The 19,634-nt window shown below is 39.5% G+C and overlaps 1 long non-coding RNA gene across 1 annotated transcript in view; it reads right to left on the bottom strand.

The window, feature by feature from the left end:
- Positions 1 to 19,634, bottom strand: part of LOC133842937 (uncharacterized) — a 104,553-nt gene that overhangs the window by 55,590 nt on the left and 29,329 nt on the right. The window contains exon 2 of the long non-coding RNA XR_009894458.1: positions 12,492 to 12,516. This is a non-coding gene — a long non-coding RNA (uncharacterized LOC133842937). The remainder of the gene's footprint in view (positions 1 to 12,491; positions 12,517 to 19,634) is intronic.

The following is a 19,634-nucleotide window of genomic DNA, read 5'->3' as shown; positions in this document are numbered from 1 at the left end:
GCCGCATGCCGACAATGAAAAACGCGACCGCAGCGCCAGCAGCAGCAACAGCAACAATGCAGCTGACTGACTAACTGCCGCCGAGTGACCCAAATTATTCACGACGAAGCTGAGGCTGAGGCTGAGGCTGAGGACTGCGGGCATCATTGTGAATAAGGGCCAAGGGGTTGACGACGACGACGACGATGATGATGGCTTGATGAGTTGCGAGATGGCAACAACAACAACGGCAGCAGCGCGCTGAGTTCGCATTGTATGAATAATTTTTTGCTCGTTTTTCTGACAGCCCGCAAAATGAAATGAGGGAAAAGGACAAAGGACGATACTGTTTAAGCGTATGCAAGAAATCTTTGCCAAAGTTAAGTCAAGTCATAAACGAAAGAGAGCGAGAGAGCGTGGGACATTGTTCGACCTGTGAAACTTTGTTAACTCTTTGGCAGTGAGTTTATCAATAGCATAGTTAGCTTGCTAAGCATTAATAAAACGCAAATAAAACGTTGGCAAAGCGCCTGCACAATGCGTCGTATACTTGACTTTCACCCTCACTCTTTTGCTGCCTCTGTGTTGTTTGTTGTATGCAACTTCAAACGACGCACGCAAAGCATTTTTGATTAGGCGCTCTCGGCGCACGTTTCGTGTTTGACTTTGGGCACAGCGGCTCATGCGACGTATACGCAATGTGAACTTTGCCCTCAACATGGCTTATTTAAGCGCTTGCCATCAATCCTTTGGCTGATGCTCAGCTAGTTAACCTACCTCCCTTCCTCCTCTCCGCCCGCTCGCTCGCTTTTCTACTTTCAGGTCTTTCTTTTACGCGCTTTGACATTTTAAAAGCATTTTTATGTTGTGTGAGTGACTTTTGCGGCTAGCATTTATGGGGAATGCGAATGCGAAAGCGAATGCGAATGTGATTGTGAATGCGAATACGTATGCGAATGGTTTGCCCTCTCAGAGTTCAGCCAGCTGCTTTTTTAGCTGTGCATCAACAATTCACTTCGCTTTTATTTTTTGCCAGCTTTTATACAGTTTTGCCTCTTTTCTAAATGTTTTTTCTTTATGTTCATTTTTGTTTTAATTATTCGCAGTTATTTAAACCATTTAATAGCTATTTATTTGTGTGTTTATTATATATAGGAAAAAAATGTTGCTCAAGTTGATGATGGCGCTCTGCATTAACAGCTAATTTTGTATTTTGTTTTATTTTTCACATAATTATATCGTAAATATTTCATGTGATCAGAATTAATTAAAAGTGGGGGATAATAACACGCATGATATTTTATATTTTGTGTGTGCAATAAATTGGAATTGTGCTTATTTATGCGGTCGGATCATCCCATCAACAGCAGACAAAATGCATAAATGTGTATTTGTAGATGCAACCACAAAATGGTGCGAATATTGCGGTTGTTAAGCAACTGCAGAGACTTGAAATTCGAGTTGATGTGAGTGCAGAAATTACTTTTTAAAAATTAGTAATACGAAAAGTTCCACACACACAGAGACACAAACAAACATTAAACATATTAAATATCTCGAATAGATACTTGCAATCAAATAAAATTGAATTGAAATCCTCAGTTTCCCTTTGCTCGTTTCTCCATGGCAATTTCAAGCAATTAAAAACCCAAAAATTAATTGATACAAGGCATACTTCTTCTATGTACGTTGAGGAAGCAAACCAGAATCCATCATCTGCTCACTATGATTATTTTTTCCATTTTTTTCAGTTTCAATCTTTTGCTCTCTACCTTATGCTCTCTGTTTGTCTGTCTGTGTGTATTCATCAGCATGCAAACGTCTTTCATACCTTTATATATTGGACTTTCCTTTTTGCCACACCCAACAGCAAGGCAACTCAACTCAACTCAAGGCAATCAATGGGTTACACACTGATTCCATTTCATTTTTTGGCTATTTTTATACCTGCTACCCCTTTGGGGTCGAAAGGTATTATTTGTCTGTGCTTTTAGGAAGAAGGCAGCTCCGACCCTAAGAGGTATATATTCTTGTTCAGTATCAACAGCCGAGACGATACAGTCATGTTTGTCTATCTTTCTGTTCATCCAAATGAAACACATAAAATTCGGAGACAATAAGAGATAAAGTTACAACTTTTTTGAAAGAACTTGAGTTTGCATGCAGATTAAGTTTGTTTACACTTTTTTTGATCCGCCCAACTCCTCCCCACTCGAAAAAAATCGAATAACAATCATAATTTCGACGCTAGTGAGTTGACTCCTTAAAATTTGCTTGCGATCAGATGAAAATGGTAGAAGTTATTAAGGAAATACTTTTGTATGGAAAAATGGCTTACATGATGCGCTGAAATGGATGTCAGTATGGTATATTTTGCACTTTATGGTATATTTCTCATGTAGTAATATACAAATATACCAAACGCAGCGTAAATTTATAATATATGGTATATTTTAAATATAGTACTATATAAATATACCAACTATACACGTTGGTATATTTTAATACTTTTGTGGTATATGAATTTATTATATTTTAAAATTAATGCCACACTCTTTCGCTTTTACGAAAAATAGGTATCGCGTATCTCACGGTCGAGCACACCCAACGGCACCTCTCTTGCTCTTGCTTTTTTTCCTCTCTGCCTTTATTTCTCGCTCGCTTGCTTGCCACTCGGAGAAGCGTATGCCATTTATTAACCAAACTGCTATCAGTATCTATTTCTCGCCTGCAACGAACAGTGCAAAATACTTTTCGAAACTTTCAACTAAACTAAACTAAAATGACGCCATTGTGGAATGGGTTGAAGTTCGGGGATCAAACTGGAGGTCAGTTGGCGTCTTGTGACTCGACTTTCGCTTGCATGCACTTTACACACTTTCCACTTTCCACTTTGCTAGCGCCAGAGAGCAAGAGAGAGAGAGAGAGAGAGCGCGTGGTCTTCCTTCGCCGAGTTTCAGCGTTTGTTTGACGGTCAAAAGTCAACTCGAAGTCGAGTTCACTTCAAGTTGAATTTTGTTTGCTGGGGCCAAGTGGGGCACAGAACGCTGCTTCTCCTGCTTCTTCTACTGTGGCTGCTGTTGCAACATTCGCTGACTTGGTGCCTGGCTTGGTGATTCATTGCTTTGACGCTTTGACTTCTATGCGCTTACTTAGTTGTTGTTGTTCGCTTTGCTTTTCGCTTTTTTTCGCTTTTTCGGTGTTGTGTTTGTGTTTTGTGTGTCCTAGTTGCGTGTCAGTTTTTTTTAGCTTTCATTTTCATTTCCTTTGTTGTTGCTCATTTAACGCACACGTCACACTCAATGCCAGGTTTAAAGTTGCATCCCTTCGGCCACATAAAATTATGACTCAATTTTTTGGTATTTTTATGCTTATGCCATTGTCAAAAGTCAGCTACACAAGCACTGGCCGTCGTCACGCACAGCACAAAAATCCGCAAAATATGTTTTAATATAAGTTTTGCCAGCCATCGTAGCTACGAAGAAGCCCCGAAAGTTTTAAGCAACTCTAATAATATTAAGCGTATGGCATAAATATTTAAATTTCATTGTCACTCGCACTACGGCATACCGCATTTTTATGCAAATAACGCTGCAATTTATTTTGTTTTGTCACGAATGGCGCTCCAAAAGATACGGGTAAGAGTATAAAAGACACAAAAAAAAAATACCAAAAAGAACCGAGAACTTGGAACAAAAGCCATGGGGAGCAGCTAACTCAGACCAGGCGGAAATATTAGCAAACATAATAATATCTATACACTAGGCGAACCAAAGATACTTTGCTCTAGACGAACTCTTTGAGGACATTTAAAGTTATTTTCTGTAGGGTTCAAGTTAAGCCAATAAATTCGCAATTCAAACTACAAATGAGTAGAGTTTGGAATGGTGAAGGGATTAAGACTCATGCCAGTTGAAATCACTTCAAGTAAAGCCTTTTAATTTACCCTTTAGCATTGTAATTCTCCAACTAAAGTGTACATAGAGAACATACGCTTCGGTGTGCATTTGACTGCACCCTTCATTTGAGGCTTTTGGCAGCTATTTGGTGAAAAACAAAAGGGTTCTGCCAAGCAGTGGGGGGTCGGGCAGTCGGGCTCGTTGAGCGACCACAAAGTTGATGGGGCCAACCAAATGAAAACATCAAATGACTTGTTTGGCTTTGCCATTCCTTTTGCCTTGGCGCGCCTCCTGTTCATTGGCAATGCTTTTACTTTTGGCCCTCTCACCATCAGCAGGTGAATCGCTGCTGTCGCCGCTGTCTGGTTGATAACTTGGCAACTTGTGTTTGTCTGCGGGTTCTATTCACTTTTTTTCTGTTTTGCTTTTGTTTTTCTTTTTTTGGAGCTGTTCAAATTATGCCGAGTACGACGACCGCCAAATGGCAGGCGAAAGCAAACACACACAATACACACACACACGGAGGAGAAACACGGACATGGAGTTGGACATGAACATGGACACGGACAATTGCGGAACGTGAGCGGCGCGACATGCCAAAATCGAAAGTAGGCAACATCAACATCAATTGTGGGCGGGGCACAGAGCACGCTGCACACAAACGCCAAATGGTGGCAAAAAGAAATGAACTGAAATAAATTGTACGTTTCCTGAGCAATTTCCATGCCCCACAACTGGCAACGGACTAGCGACTGTGGCAACTGTGTATGGACACAGTTGGTGTTGGTCGTCGTTGTCGTTGTCCTTGTTGTCGTCGATGTTACAGCTGCTGCTGTTGGCAGGGCATTAAATAAAACGTCAGCTACAACAATGCTAAAAGTGCTAGCAATCAAATAAATTCAAACGTGACCAAAAATATCCACATATTATCCACTTTTGTTACTGGTCGCACTTCCCTCTCCTCTCCAGCCAAGTGGTTAGGCTAGAATCAGAATCACAATCAACACACACCCAAACAGAGAGAGAGAGCCACAACCACAGACCCCCCAAAAAAAGCCGCCGCATTGTGCAATTACGAGTATTTTGAGCAGATTTGCGTCGCGTCATAAATTTTGTGGACTCTGCGAATGCGAATAAAGTGGCTGCAGCTCAGACATCATCATCATCATCATAAGCATTCAAACGTCATCATCGTGCACAACATGAATGAAGTCTAGACGCAGTAGGTAGCCATAGAGCATAACAATTCATTGAGAACATAATCGTAATACGAAATACGAAATACGTTCGGCAATATGTTGAGTGCTGTTTGGCAAAATTATGGTTAACTCAGCCAAGAACTATGCAAATTCTCTGTCAAGACCAAAATACTCCAATACTCCACTTGAAATTTCTGCATCTTAGACTCGGCTTCATTAAATCAACAGCAAATGCGATTTATAATTGAGTCTGTGTGAGTTTGTGGGCAAAGTCACTTTAGAGAATGCACTCTTCCATTTACTTGTCTCAACTCGTATCGCATTTTGTTGGCATTGTTCTCGTTCAGCTTTTTTTATGTTTTTTGGCAGCCGTTCGTTGATTTCTTTTTGCTACTCTATACTTTATTGGATGAACGAGTATTTTAGTTTTGTCCCAACTTGAAATTTTATTGCAGAATAAAGTCGCATCTTTAATTCAAAGTTAATATAGTCTTCTTTGTCTATAAATCTCAGAGATTATTAAAGCTAGAGTAGTGAAACTTCTAGAGAGTATCTCTTAGTCGATCACACTCTACTTCCGCTTTAGCTGCCGCAAAATTGCATTAAATTAAGCGCATAAAAACGAGACGGCATGACACATTTAATATATGCATAAGCAAATTGCTTTATTAACAGTTCAAACACCAGCGACAGACTTTGCCCCTGAAAAATGCAAGCATGCAACAGATCAGTGGAAGAGTAATAGAGATGAGAGAGAGAGAGAGAGAGGGGGGGCATGCAACGCGTGTGTGCAACGCCGCGTCTGCTTCGTGACTCATCGCCAAGCTTTTCGCATTTTAATTTGATAAAAATAATATTTATCATGCTAATGGCTTCATTTCACAACAAGCACAAGAGACAATGCAAAATTTTAGTATACAATTTGGTGGAAAAAAACTTGAACACAACGTTGCTTAATCATTACTGACAACTTGTCAACTGCATGTGGCACAATATCAATAGCAACAAATTAGAGAACTGCACTGAATACATTTTAAATTAGAGTTAAAGTTTAAATTCTTTGCTCTCTCTGAGTTTTTCAAAATGTTTTGTGTTAATTAGCATCATAAAATTTTAATATTACATTAAAATACAATTCAACCAATTAATCTGCTGCTGAAAATAAAAAAAACAATAGCGATAATTAATCTGAATGAAAACATAAATATCATAAAGCGGAAAATTAAGCACGCATGCTCAGCATATTAAAGCTGTCTCAAAAAAATGTATTGCATTCTAGCTCGAGAGCTAAACTTCATGAATATTTAACGCACCATGACTATTTTAGCTAAAATGAAACAAATTGATTAAACCAAGATTTTGGTCTTCAAATTAAGATTTTTGGTCTAATAAGACAAGAAAATTAAAATCGTAATATTAGAAAGAAATCTTGAATACTAGAACATTTAATAAAAGACCCAAGATAATTTTTTAATAAGAGGAAAAAATCAAATAATTTTTTTAAGAACGCAATTTTTAGGACAAATGTTTTTGACTTTAGAAATAAGTTTTTCAGAGTATTTAATATATTAGCATTAACAATTTAAAGATAAGTTAAAACAAAAATCTTTAAATTGATCTGCTGATTAAAATTTAAAATCAATAAATATAATTTGAAAAAAATAAAATGAAGCACGCATATTTATAAAACTGTTCTGATAGCGAATTTACATGTATAAAATACATAGTTTAAACATAGTTTATGATTTTATCATATATTTATTCAAACTACGTTTACAACGTAGAGTACAACAGAGACTTTAACTGAGACAAAGGCAACAAGAAATAACTGGCAGGCGGCTGTGGTCGGTGCTTGGCTATTGCTGTCCGCTGTTCATTTCATTGCGCCGTGATAAAAGGATTAAATGCTAAAAGCATGAATTTAAGTCTCTGCAAATGTCATTTTCATTTTCATTCCACTTCCGAGTCTCAACAATATAAGCAGCAGCGAGAATGAGAACTGCGACAGCGACAGCAACAGTTGCAACCTGAACTCAGACAGACAGTTGGGCATTCTGAAAACTTGGCTCGGAAAATCCAATACGAAAACTGTATTCATTAGTGGCTAAAATACTGCAAATGAGAGACACAGAGACACAGACAGAGACAGAAAGGAGAGTGGAGAGCAGGTGGCAAGGATTGAGGACAGCTAGACAATGGCAGCAGGCAACAGCAACAGCAACAACAACAACTCTCTCACCATTTTCACTGAGGCAAATTACATTTTGTGGTGCTGATAAAAATCATTTAATGACAAGACGCGCGCCACACAATTAAGCCATTTAATTTAAATGAGATTAATCATAATTACTAAGCAGCAAACGGTGAGAATCCACAGAGACAGAGAGAGGGAAAAGCTAAAGCGAATGAAGAGAAGCCAGAGATTTTCATGCCTTTCTGTTTCGATTCTATGCGACAGTTTACCTTGTGAGGGAAGTCAAACGATTGACTATTCTGTGCCTTGACCCATGTGTGGCAATGGAGCGCAGTTGTCACGCTGACCTCACTTTCAGTGGCAGCGTACTGACTTAATTTACACTCAAGTCACAGCAAATTAACCTAATGCAAGTCCTGGGGCTGCGATTCTGAATTAAAACGATGCAAAGGAAAAACGACAGACAGCAAATGTGAAGTAAACACGAAGAGATGACAGATAAGACAAGTACACTTTCAAAAGCTAAAGTTCTATTCTTTCCAAGTAGGTTATACATAAGAGCAAACATCATTTATTTTATTGGGTGTTCAAGTATAATAAATTAAATGCTCAACAATTATAAATACTTTATCAGATTATTATATTTTCTGCAAAATAGTTTTATTATATTTTTTGTACTTTACTTTACTTTTTACTTACTAATCGAGTAAGTAACTTTAAGTAACTTTAATTTCGAAATATATTTAATTTTGTGTTATTTTTATTTATAACTAAACTAAACGTTTAAGAAATTTTCGAGTGTCGAGTGTGTTCCATTTTGATAGTAACAGAATTTTAATAATAGTAACAGAATGTGGTATTTTTCTTAAAATGTACCAAATTAATATACCACAAAAATACTAAAATATACCAAAGGCTGTACTTGATATATTGATGATATAGATAGTATTCAAAATATACCATAGAGTACAAAAAATAACAGAATGTCAGCCAAAGCTTCTAAGCAATTAAAAATATTAAATTTTAATTTATGCAAGACTTCAATTTCAGATAATTCTTTTCGATGAGCTGTAGTTCTACTACTTTCGACTATCTTAGAGTATGTAGAATTTGTTGCTGGCAATCAGCGATTCCGCTGCTGTTGTTGTTGGCGTGAAGCTGTCGCTTTAGCTGCTGCGATGCAATTTATGAAAAATAATTTAAATATCAAAAGGCTTTCGTTTTAATTACGCGCAACACAAAAACAAAAGCAATAACAAAAGCAAATACAATGGCAAAGGCAATGGCAAAGAGCAACAACACCGAGAGCCGCACCAAGAGCAACAGGAACAGCAGACGAAGAAGCAGAAGAACCAGCAACAGCAACAGTAAGAGCAGCAAAAGACACGCGGCAGCAGTCAAAAGCTGTGGCTTCACAACCGAGCTCCCAAGTCAGATTCAGACGCAGATGCAAATGCAAGAGAGAGTAGGGAAAGATACCCAGAGAGAGAGTGAAAGAGTAAAAAGAGCTCGAGTGAGTGCTGGAGCAGCTGGTTGGCTTTTGCAGAGGCGTAGACACTACTTTAATGCCGTAGCAGTCATTTCCATGCCCGCTGCGTTTAAATAATTAATTAAGATTGATGCAGACTCATTTGTCTTGCTGCGCCAAGGACGAGTGCGGCGGCGGTGGCGGCGGCAACAGCAGCGAGCGGGCGGACGGGAGGAGCCAACCCGTCGAGCAGGATATGAGCGCCAGACCAAACCAGACCAGGCCAGGCCAGGACATGCCACGCCTTCTCGCCGCCTCTTCGCCACGCCTCGACGGGCGCGCACTTTGCATTTTGCTTTTCAATTTATTTTGTTGATGCTGCGCGTGTTGCCTTTTTGTGTATATGTGTGTGTGTGTGTATTTTCCTTGGAACTCTCGCGCTCTGTTGTCGTGTTTTATATCGAAAGATTTTGCATTAGTTTGCATTAAAATTTCACTTTGTTGTTTGACGCTTTAAAATCTCCACGCTGAACGGACTAATGCCACGAAAATTTTCGCCCACGCAGCACTCGACTCGATGTCTGTCCGACTTTTAACCTCAGCATATAGTTGCACCCTCTCTCCTTCCCCTGTTCTCCCGCTCTGCACTCAACGCCAATGAAGCTTGGCGCATTGTTGGCTATAATTCGCGTACATTTTGCAGCACACACACACAGACATACAGACAAAGTTGCATTTGATGTAATTACATTGTAATGCCACCGACCCCAAGCCCCATTCGATGTTGGGAATGGGGGAGGACGCTTTACGCTCAGTAGGCACGCATGAGGGCGCTTCGCTTGCCAATTCGGCGGATTACAATGCAAAATGAGTTTATAAACAATGCGCACAATTGCCAGACAATGCCAATTGCCAAAGAGATAAAAAATAATTGCAATTGACTATCCGCGCAGTAGCACGAAAAAAAATAAAAAGAAAGCTACGGTCGAATGTGCTCGACTGTGAGATACCCGCTGACCACTTTGAATAAATCCAAAACAGTACAGTATTTATTTTAAAATATTTAATATGGTATATTTTAAAATAAATACTGTAATGTTTTGCTTTTATTTAAAATGGGTATCGGGTATCTCAAAGTTGAGTACACTAGACTGTAGAACGTAAAAATACTAAAAATATACTAAATTTTGTATATTGATGAAGTATTACATTTAAAATATACCATATAGTGCAAATTATACCAGATTATCGCTAGTTAATTTTAAAGTATACCAAAATAATATACCACAAAAATACTAAACACATACCAAAGATGGTATATTGATATGTTGATATGGTATATTTGGTATATTGAAATAGTACTACATTTAAAACATACCATAGAGTATAAAATATACTAGATTGTCATTCAAACCTGGTAAGTATTCGATTTTTTTCGAATTGTGGGGACGAAGTGAGCATGGCAAAATTTTGAAATGAAAACTTGATCTGCGTGCAAACATAACAAGACATAACCAACGCAAATAATATCTCTACAGACACACATACAGACGGACATATGGACATGGCTATATCGTCTCGTTTCCTATCAAGTTAAAGATCGGAGATGCCCTTCGTCTGCCTGTTACATACATTTCCTGCCAGCACAAACTTATAATACCCTTTTACCCTATGGATGGGTATAAAAATCGCTACGATTTTTTGTGATTTTCATCAGATCTGCAAGCCGACGTTAAAATACACTAAAGTGCTTTATCTCTTTAAGCATGTCGATAACTAAAATATGCTGCAAACAGTTCAATATAGTCTACGATATCTGTTATGTTGCTCTGCTTTGTGTGTGCTGTTAATTGGGCGCAATGTGTTTTTGTGTGTTTGTGTATCGCTAACTTCTTGATTTTCCGCATGCATTTATTTATTTAAATAATCCCATTTGTTGTTGACCGGCACATTGCATATCAAAATTTAAATAATAATTAGTGGGGCGCGAAAATCGCTTTAAATGAAACAACGGCGCGCAAATTGGCAAATAGCGTAAAAATAATGGCAAATGAAAACATAAAATTAAAAACAAAAGCGTTTTTCTCTATTTTCATTTGCGACATTGTTGTTGTTGTTCTTGTTGCTGCTGCCGTCGCTGCTTCTGCTGCTGCTACTGCTGTTGCTAATGAAAACGAAATTAATTAATTTAAAACAACAATTGGCTGGCTTGGCCCTCGCTACGTGAGCGGACGGACAGTAAATGCTCGGGGGCGCCCATGGCGTATGCGCAATTTTCAATAGCTCGCAATTGCTTTACTGTTTACTGTATGTGCGCGTTTATATATGTTGTTGCACATACGCAGTGTATGCTCATCATATTCATTCTCATATGTATATGGTGTGTATTGGTAACGCCCACGCTTTGGCTTTGGCTTTGACTGTCATGTCATGCATATGTAATTATTCCATGGCTAGCAAAAGCGATTCGCAAAGCAAATGTCGGCCAAATGTTTGCGACGTGTAAACAAGCTTTGAGTGCTCAGATTCACCTGCTTGCCGGCAACGGCGACAGCGACTTCTCTCATATTAAAAACTCAACCCAAACCCCGAAAGCCGAAAGCCTAAAGCCCCAACTCAACCCCTTAAAAAACCGTTTGGAAAGTTGGGCAAACAGCGGTGCGATGGCAAAAATTGTTGCATATTTTCATTTTTGCTACGCTCTTTTTTTTATTTTGTGTATTTGAAGGGGAGCGAAGAGGGAGGACGAAGGGTCGTTGGCAAAACGCACAGCGTCGCAGAGCGACACACAAACTACAAAAGCACTGGCAGCAGCTAAAAGACCAAAAAGGCCACGTACTTAGCCTGATTTACACGTTGCCATGGAAAGTCAGCACCCAACCTCGAGAGTCTCACAAATTTGCATCACAAATGTGTCTTTTTCAGGTTGCTTGACTTTGCATAACCCCTTTCAGCATGCAAACCCTCTCAAAGTAATAGGTCGACTCAGAGCCAAGAGCTGCGAGTCTCTGACTCAGTCTCTGTCTCTCTCAGTTAGAGTCTGACTCTCAACACAGACTGGGGATGGGATGGCTTTATTTCATATTTTCTCTGGCAACATTTGCGTACGATTTGCATTACAAAGCAAACGATGCGAGTTGTGCTTTTTTATTGGCATACAAAATCTAATACGACGCCCACTACTTTTACATTTTATACTCCGCCTTAGAATGCTGTTAAGCTGCCTAATTAACAACCTAAAAAAAAAAAAGTAAGTTTGCCTTTTTTGTGTATCTCTCTTCAACTTTAAAGTGTTGCAGCTACTATCACAAAATTTCAATTAATTCTGTCAGCTCAGAGTAATATTAATTGTCAGTGTGTTTGCAAATAAGAGTATTGGAAATATTTATGAAAAATCTTTTGATGTCAAATTTCTGGTAGACTTGCAATTTAGTGCACTGTTTGCTTTTGTTTGTAAAATGCTGTTTGCTGTTTGTAAAATCATTTGATGCAACTGCAGGCAGCCATCAGGCAAATAGCATGAAACAAGAGGCAAACATACAAGCACTTTGATATAGTAAAAGGCAACAAATAATACACTCACTCATTCACTCACTCACTATCTATGCAAATATGCATAAACAAAAAGCCTAGTCTTCATTTGTGTGTGTGATTTATTGAAATGCATATCCGAAAATACTTTTGGCAAATTGCAAGAGCTAACGGACACATATAGAAAATTCTTGGAAAATAAACTCATATTAGATATTTACCTGCGAGTTGTTTTGACGAGTAAATCTGCAAGTAAAAAAAGAAAGTGTTAAATCGTGATTATTTAATGCAGTTAAACACAGTAAATTAGCAAAATGAGCTATTTAATGATCCAACAGAAAAAATGTTAATTAACTAACCCGTTGCGCACAAAAGTAGGCAACGGAAATTAACAAACTTCATATTGATGAATTGATGTCAGTGTCCGCAAACACAACAACTACTGTATATGTGTGTGTGTGTATTGACTACGTGTGCACTTGAGCTTAATTGTTAGTCAAATTATGCAAAGTATTTTGCCTGCTCATGTTGCCACGTTTGTCCAACGTCAAGTGTCGCCTGTCCGTCTACGCCTCCTACTCCGCCTCCCTGCGTTTGATTGTGCACACATTATTGGCACTGCAGTGCATTTGTATTAGTGTACACACACACACACATGCAACTGACGCTTCATTTGTTTAGACGGCGTCCAATGGTCCATGAAAATATTCCAAAATGGCGTCCGGCAAACTCGCTAAAAGTTTAACCCAAAAATCACTGTAGAGTGGGTTAAACTCGGCATAGTAAATAGTCAGCCACCCACACACTCACACACACACACTCGTGCAGTACACATGTTAGTTGATCAATACATGAGCTTATCGTGTGCATTACACAAATACTTTTGTATTTTGTGAGTACATGGGATATTTACGGCATTTAAATGTCGTCTAGCGAATATCCCATATGCGAGTCATTTTCTTTTTACTCCCCCCTTTTTGGTTGTGTGTGTATGTGTGTGTGTGTTTGTTTGACATTTAATTCCAATTGCTTTTACCTACAAATTGACATTTTGTGCTACACACAAAATGCCATCTAATACACATGAATGAATTCCGCGAAACGTTTTCTGCCACATTTCACCAAAGTTTTACACGAAACGAAATCAAAACTAAATCCTTAAAGCACCAATTGAGGCGAATTTGTTGTTTGGAATGCCAGCGATTGGCATCGAGTCATTTGGCATATCTGATTGTGTGTTTCTCTCTCTCTCTCTACCTCTCACTTTCTGATTCTCATTCTCTCTTATTTGGATATGAAACACCAAATAAAACTTGTACATATGATGTGGTTGATTTTTAATTTTTTTTCTGTTCTGTTGTTGTTGTTGCTTCAGAGTAGAGTTTACAATTTATGTATTGCCGTTTTTAATAGCTATAAAGCATTTTCATGTTGCTGAAAGCATGTCGAACTCATACTACAATAAATGCTACTATGTACTTTTCTTCTCTTTCTTCCTCTGTTTTTTCTTCTATCATATGTGTGTGTTTGTGCGTTTGTCTGTCCTGTTTATGTTCCATAGACAGTTTTATGCATTTTGAACATGCAAACTTATGGAAAAAGCCTTGTTGATGAAATTGTAGCTGGGATTGGGTTCGGGATTCGAACAACGAATTTGAATTGAAATAGGAGTTGGGTTTGGGGGTTAGGGGCTAGGGTTTGGCATAGTAATTAAATGTGTCTCTGGGGCGTCATTTGGTTACAGTTTTGGTCCTTGTCCGACGACTTGCAGCTATTCATTAGCGTTACCGTTAATGTTATTAGCATAATTCAGGGTGCCATAAACACATGAATTAAGTAACGTATTGATTGACTATACAGATGCGACAGAGGCACAATTTAACACGCTCGACAAATGCACAAACATGTCATTTGTATCTCTATCTGTGTGTGTATCTGTCTCTGTATCTGGGCAAATGGCTAACAATAAGTATAAATGTTTACAAGCAATAAAACTAGCAAAACAAATGGCATACACACATAATCCAGAACACACACACACACATACACAGAGAGCGTCATAATGATATATAGACCGCAAATGCTGCACACATTTACAAGCTGCACACACGCAGACAACGCAGACAACACAGACAAAAGCTTTAATTGTTATTTTAATGATAAAAATGGAGACAAATTACATTTCGGTAGCATGCCCCCAAGAGTCTCTGCCACAGTCATAAAAACTAATAACAAACAATAGCAACAGTTCATTGTTATTGTCGGTTCTTCTGGCAGGCCTAAATTGTGGGTACAACCAACGCACACACACGCAGACACACACACTCAAAGTCGCATGTGGGAGACGAACCTACAAATCGACTCATTCGGCAAATTTATTGGTTTGCATTAGCGGCAACGGAAATCAATAAAACCCGTGTGCTACGATTAATGTGTGCAACGATCCGCACAAATTGAGCACACGCTCCAAATTTGGATGTGTGTGTGTGCTTGGCATCTTAAAGATACAAATGTATCTATGGCGTTTGTACAGCTTTAAAAGCGACACATCTCAACGCACACACATTACGTATACGCAGTGTATACATATTCATGTTAGCTGCTTAACGCTACTTCCGTTGCTCCTACCTCGGGGCGCCATTGCATGTCAAAGTGCAATTTAACAAAATCAAAATACTTAGAATAATTTAAGTTTTAATTGGCGCTGAGCTGAAAAGTTGACGCTTTGGCGTTGGCAAATATTTCCATAGCCAGTTGCCAGTTGCAAGTCGCAAGTTGCCAACAACACAAGTTGCCACGCCACGCCCACAATGTAAAATGTGCCAACAAACTGCAGTTAATGTGCGGCCCATAAATAATGTATGCCAAATAATAAATTAAATCAAAGAACAAGTATGCACAGTTGTCGAGGAATTTAACATGGATTAAAATTCACATTGAATATTGACAGAAATTTCTCTTTCTCCTTTTGCTCTCTTTGACTTCCTCATCGATTTACGTATAAAGCTAAAATACCTTTGCCCTCTTGGCTTTAACGAAAATCCCTTTAAATATCGTTTGCGCTAAATTCGTTGACGCAACTGGGCCACATTCCAAGTTCTTGACACTTACGAATTCATTTCACTGGCGCACTTTATCACCAGCAAGCTAGATAGGAGAGAGTAAAGAAAGAAGAGAGAGGGGAAAGGGGAAAGGCGAGAGAAACATCTAAAAATTGAATAAAAATGCACTCAACGTGCAATGTGCAGGGCAAAATGTTGTTGCCATAGTTACGTGTATTTCAAGTGCATATTTTGTTTGATAAATTGTTTGCCACGTTCCAAGTCGAAACAAAAAGCGAGGCGAAACTCGGTTGCCGGCTGCTGCTGCCGGCTGCTGCTGTTCCCCAGCTTTCGTTCCATTCCCCAATCCCTCAGTAGCAATCCCTAGCCCGAAAAAGCAAAGCAAGAGAGCTCTCTCTAACCCTTGCCGCTATTCCCGCTGTCATTCCCAAAATGGGCGCCCGGGGAGTCACAAATATGGCAGCGGCTTTTGCTAGACGCCAGCAGACAAAATTTATAAACGCGCGAGAGGCTCCAACTATGTGTGTATGTGTATGTGTATGTGTATGCTTATATGTATGTGTGTGTAGGTAAAGTAAGTAAAAGTCTGCCCCGAGGCGGTAAACAACCTGACGACGAAATATGAAAGTGTTAAATGGCCAGGAGAGTGGGGAGGAAGCAGCAAACTCTGACTCTAGAGTTCTTAGTCCTTAGCCTTGTGACTGTGACTGTGTATACACGCCTGTCCTGGTATCTATGGCGTCTTTTGATATTCTGCTGACAGAATTGGGTCATTGCCTGCAAGCGATTAACATGCAAGCTCGAGTCCAGGAAATGGGTCTAGGGTCGAGCGTTGAGAGAGAACTTTAATCTTGACGAACTTTTAACTGAATTATGCGACCAAAAACAGCAACAGCAACCAAACACATGCATATGCAACATATTTACATACACAAATACATCACACTCATATGCTTAGACCTAAATTAGTTGATAGCACACGGCCTCCAATTACAACTACAACTAAAACTACATATGTGCTATATGTGGGCCAACCAAATATTGTGAGTCGCCGCTTCGCGTCAGCTGTAAAAATATTGTGGCGAAAAATTCCACTGCCAATTTGTGCTAGCTTTTTTGGATTTTTGTGTACGTGTGTGTGTGTGTGTGTGTGTGTGTTGAACGGCAACGCGACAACGGCAACGACAACTGAACGGCAACAGCTGCATATCAAAATATTTGCGAGGCGTGTGACAGTCGCCCACTTGGAGATTGGGCCAAATTGCGAGTGCTGATGATGTTTTTACCGCAGCATGAATATCATGCGACAAACTTTTTAGACGACGACGCCCATCTGTTGGCCACCACTCCTGACTCACTCCACTTTCGACTCTCTCCCACTCCAATCTGTGTCTGTTGCCAGCCGCAACGAATTAGGTCAGAAGTTGCCATCGACAGCAGCGAATGGTTGTATGTGTGTGTGTGTGTGTATGTGTATGGGGCACAACTCTCTGTTACTTGCGTTTCTGTTGGGCTTCAGTTGGGGTTTTTAATGAGGCGCATTTCATAATCAACGCGTGCATTGCCGAGACCCGCCACCCGCCCATCTCATCCAGCGGTTGCCTGCCATTGACGGCAATGTCGTCGTTTCCTAGTTGGTAGCTGGTAGTTGGTAGTTGGGTTGAGTCGGCTCGCATTTCCGTGTTTGCCATAAATTCACATGCCAGACGGGGAACATGCCTTGTGCCACTTGAAGGCAACTGGAGCCGCAACCGTTTCACATGAACCGTGTCAGTGTATGACAACACCAGAACCCGATACCAAGGCTTGAGCTGAGGTAAGCGGACACAAACCGAGTCACCTACGCTTCATATTAATAATGTGGCAAATGGCACAAAACTGCAACAAACAAGTCGGCAATCTCGGTTAGCAGCATGACAGAAACTTGCATAAAATAGCTGGCTACAAGAAAAGGGATCGACTGTGAAATACTCGCTATCTACGGAAATTTTGTAAAAATATACCTATTTAACATAGCGAAAAATACCAAAATATACCAAACATAGCGTTTACTACTTCCACATTTTCAGTATACCACAGAATACATAATATACCAGAATGAAAACCAATTCACTATATAAACTATGGGACGGAAGGTACATTTGGTATATCAATATACATTCTTCCACAATGAAAACATACCACAAAACACAAAATATTTTAAAATTACAAGCAATGTAATATTTATGGTATCATAGTGCGGTATTATTGTTCAAAATATACCGAATAAATACTACAATATACCGAAAACAATATTTGGTATATTAATATAATTGCCTGCCTGATAACCACTGCAATAAAAATATTTACGGTGCCGGTGGTGGCCAAAAAAAACAAAAGAGTGCGTTTAAAATACCGAAAAATACTACAATGTACCGAACAATTCTACAATATACAGAAAACCATTTGTAGAAAATTACGTATACCATAGAGGACAAAATATACTAGAATGGTTCTCATAAAAGCAAAACAGTGCTGTATATTTGTAAAAATATACCAAATTAATATACCAAATATACAAAAATATGCCGAAATTTATACTTCGGATAACAGTATACTTCCACATTCAAAATTTACCGTACACTACAAAAATACCAGATTGTTGGAAATGCCTTTCTCTTTCAGTCACATGCATTTCCTGTTAGCAAAGTCATAATACCTTTCTACCCTTTGGAAAGCAGGTACAACAAGAAAGACAACATCCCAAAGGAAAAAGGCAAAAGCCAAAGCAAAGGCTAAGACTTGCAGCAGACTTCATTTGTTACGATTGCTTTGACAATGTTGCTGCGTCATTTGATGCCCATTTGCAACGCTGCCTGCCACAGCTAAAGCTATCACTTTCACACACAGCTCTTATCTATATATAGGAAGGAAGCGTAGTTAGTAAGCTACAACTGGGTCACATTGATTACGATAATTCGATAAAGTAATTTAAATTTTCCAAGTTTTTCAAACCTATTGCTTTCATTTATAACTCAATTATCCATAGGTTATTATTTCTCGTTATTGTTGTTGTTGTTGTTAGCTGCTGCTTTTATGACCCACTTTGTTGATAGTTTTGTGGCGTCGATGGCTACGCCCACAAATCGATAGCAATCAATTGTGTTAATCACATGCAATTACCTTTCAGCGCAACGCAACGAAATAAAGAAATTGTTTGGTCCCTCTGCCTCTGCCTCTGCCTATGCTCTGTAATTTGTTCAAATTGAATATTACGCATACGCACCGTTAACTTTGCCAACGACACTTAATGCCTCAGCGTGTGTGTAAGCGTTTACGTTTGCTTTGTCGCCATTCCCAAAGACCCAAAGCCAAATAACAGCCGTCGATAAGCAGCGCTTAATCAGATGCTCGCCCATGAACCAAGCATTCTAACACACACACACACTCACACACAGAGACACACACATGCCCAAACACTTTCAATGGGTTAGCTTTGCGATTGTTGTGCTCGCCAATGGCATTCGAAGACTCAGTGGCGCCTCCACATACCTGAGGCGTATTATCCACTCTATTAACACGATTAGTTACACAAATACAAAGGCGCAAAGCAGCACACGAAACGCACACACACACACACGCACACAATGAGATACACACGCACACACGGCCGGAACTAGGAAATGGCAAAAGGAAACAAAACATTAGCCTGACGCGCCGCCTGACAGCCAGCCTTGGCTTGCCTTGCCTTGGGTTGCGTTGCCTTTCAGTCTGCCTGGCTTGAGGGCAAACTTACTTAGCAAATAAACATTGATTAATTTGTTGACAATACACACAAGCAACACATACACTTACACACTCACACAGACAAAGGCAATGAATGCGTTTATCAGTTGAAATGGCTGCTGCCTCTTTGACTATTGAATAATGGCAACGCGTTTGCTCGTCGCATAACAACTAAAGCCACAGACGAAGACTGAGACGCAGCTGGACTTTCGATTGTGACTCTGTAACTGGTTTGGGAAGTGGGAAAGTGGGATGAAGAGAAGTGGCGACAGTGGACAGTGGACATCTGCTCGCTGCCCGCTGGGTCGCTCAATAAACTTCAATAAATGTTAAAAGGTTATGCACGCATCGTTCTACAGCTTTTGACTTAATGGATTTCGCATTGACGCCCATAAATCTTCGGCCAGCAAGTTCTCCCCTTTTGTGTGTGTGTGTTGTGCCGGACGTTGACAGGTGTTGTCGTTCCGCTCCCCCTTTTATCCATCGTGCTGGCTGTGCTTATGCTGATCAACAGTTTGCACATTGACAATTATAGTT

The sequence above is a fragment of the Drosophila sulfurigaster genome, chromosome 3 (genome assembly GCF_023558435.1).
Source record: "Drosophila sulfurigaster albostrigata strain 15112-1811.04 chromosome 3, ASM2355843v2, whole genome shotgun sequence".
Lineage (NCBI taxonomy): Eukaryota > Metazoa > Arthropoda > Insecta > Diptera > Drosophilidae > Drosophila > Drosophila sulfurigaster.
The sequence above is the reverse complement of the archived record's forward strand: the minus strand, read 5'-3'. Positions and strand labels throughout refer to the sequence as shown.